Raw genomic sequence first — 3,160 nt, 5'->3', positions numbered from 1 at the left:
CAAAAGGTTATAATGATTTGAAATAGATAATTGTTTAAATAAAAATTGGTTTGATAAATAGATTTATTTATTAAATCTCTTACTTATTAATTTTTGAAATATTAATAAATTACTATTATTTTATTCTGAATAGGCTTGTATGATGAAAAACAATTGTTTTAAGACAAAATAAAAGTTTATAACGATTTGAAATAGATAATTGTTAAATGGCCATAATTATTTGAAGCGATTCGATAAACTAATTTTTTAAATCTTTATCTTTTCAATTTTTGAAATATTAATAAAGCAATATTATTTTATTTCACATAAGCTTTTATGAACTGAAACAACCATTTTATCATAAAACAAAGGTCATACTTCTTATAAATATATAATTGCTCAAATAGTCATAACTATTTGAACTTTTTTGGTAAACAGATTAATTTTTTAAAATTTTTTGTTTATTAATTTTTTGAATGTTAATAAATTAGTATTATTTTTATTTCAAATAAGCATGTGTGAACAGAAAAAATTATTTTATGACTAAACAAAATGTTAGAACGATTTGAAATAGATAATTATTCTAATAGTCTTAACTATTTAAATTGGCTTAGCAAACACATTTATTTTTTAAATCTCTTACTTATTAATTTTTAGAATATTATTAATTTAGCAATATTTTGCTTCGAATAAGCTTGTATGAACAGAAACAATTGTTTTATGAAAAACAGAGATCATAACAATTTGAGATAAATAATTATTGAAGTAGGCATAACTATTTAAACTGGTTTAATAAATAGATTTAATTTTTAAATCTCTTATTAACTTTTGGAATATTAATAAATTAGTATTATTTTATTTTGAATAATTTTGTATAAATATAAATAATTCTTTTATGACAAAACAAAATGTTATAACCATATGAAATAGATAATAGCTCAAATGGACATGACTATTTGAACTTGTTCGATGAATAGATTTATTTTTTAAATCTCCAACTTATTAATTTTTTTAATATTAATAAATTAGTATTATTTTATCTCAAATAAAATTGTGTAAATAGAAATAATTGTTTTATAACAAAACAAAAGATCATAACGATTTGAAATAAATAATTGTTTAATGAGTCATAACTACTTGAACTCGCTCGGTAAATAGATTTATTTTTTAAAAATCTTTTACTTATTAATTTTTGGAATTTTAATAAATTAGTATTATTTTATTTTGAATAAGCTTTTATGAACAAAAACAATTAGTTTATGACAAAACAAAAAATCATAACAATTTGAAATAGATAATTATTCAAATAGTGACAAATATTTGAACGTGTTTGAAAAACATATTTATTTTTTAAATTTTTACTTATTAATTTTGGAATATTAATAAATTTATATTATTTTATTTGCAATAAGCTTGCATGAACAGAACCAATTGTTTTATGACAAAACAAAATATCATAATGTTTTGAAATAGATAATTATCTAGATAGTCATAACTATTTGAACATGTTCAGTAAACAAATTAATTTTTTAATTCTCTTACGCATTAATTTTTAGAATATTACTAAATTAGTATTATTTTATTTCAAATAAGCTTATATGAACTAAAACAATTGTTTTATTATAAGACAAAAGGTCAAAATGATTTGAAATAAATAATTATTCAAATAGTCAAGACTATTTGAACTTGCTCGGTAAACATATTTATTTTTTAAATCTTTTACTTATTATTTGTCAAAATATTTATATATTAATATTATTTTAATCTAAATAATCTTGTATGAATAGAAATAATTATTTTATGAAAAAAGTAAAAGTCATAACAATTTGAAATAAATAATTGTTCAATTAGTTATAAAGATTTGAACTTGTTTTGTAAACAAATTAATTTTTTAAATCTTTTACCTATTAACTGTCTTAATATTTATAAATTGTATTATTTTATTTGAAATAAGCTTATATGAACAGAAAAGATCATTTGGTGACAAAACAAAAGGTTATAACAATTTCAAATAGATAATTGTTCAAATAGCCATAATTATTTAAACTTGTTCGATAAATAGATTCATTTTTTAAATCTCTTAATTATTAATTTTTAGAATATTAATAACTTAGTATTATTTTATTTCGAATAGGCTGATATGAACTAAAATATTTTTTTTATGACAAAACAAAAGGTCATAATAATTTGAAATAAATACTTATACAAATAATCATGACTATTTGATCTAGTTCAATAAACGTATTTATTTTTTAAATTTTTTACTTATTAATTGTTGAAATATTAATAAAATAGTATTATTTTAATCCGAATAAGTTTTTATGAACACAAATTATTGTTTTGTAACAAAAGAAAAAATAATAACAATTTGAAATAAATAATTGCTCAAATAGTCATAACTTTCTAACTAGTTTGATAAATATATTTATTTTTTAAATCTATTATTAATTTTTGAAATATTAATAGATTAGTTTTATTTTATTTTGAACAAACTTATATGGATGAAAACATTTGTTTTATGACAAAACAAAAGGTCATAGTGATTTGAAATAGATAATTGCTCAAACAGTCATAATTATTTGAATAGTTAGGCAAACTGAATTATTTTTTAAATCTCTTACGTATTAATTTTTGAAATATTAATAAATTCATTTTATTTTATTCCGAATAAGCTAGTATGAATTGAAAAAATTGCATTATGACAAAACAAAAACAATTTGAAATAGATAATTGTTCATATAGTCTTAATTATTTGAACTAGTTATGCAGACAAATTTGTTTTTTAAATCTCTTAATTGTTAATTTTTAGAATATTATTATATTAGTATTATTTTATTTCGAATAAGCTTATATGAATAAAAATAATTGTTTTATGATAGAACAAAAGATTATAATAATTTTTCAGTATGCAATTATTCAAATAGTCATAACTATTTAAACTGGTTCGATAAACAAATTTATTTTTTTAAAATCTCTTATTTATTAATTTTTAAAAGATTAATAAATTACTATTATTTTCTTTCAAATAAACATATATAATAAAAAAACAATTGTTGTATAACCAAACAAACGATTTGAAATTGATAATTGTTGAAATGACATTAATTATTTGAACTGATTAGGTAAACATATTCACTTTTTAAATCACTTGCTTATTAATTTTTGGAATGTTAATAAATTA

The sequence above is a fragment of the Durio zibethinus genome, chromosome 3, assembly GCF_047325235.1.
Source record: "Durio zibethinus cultivar Kanyao isolate XHJ-2024 chromosome 3, ASM4732523v1, whole genome shotgun sequence".
NCBI classification, from domain to species: Eukaryota; Viridiplantae; Streptophyta; class Magnoliopsida; order Malvales; family Malvaceae; genus Durio; species Durio zibethinus.
Note: the sequence above shows the minus strand (reverse complement) of the source record.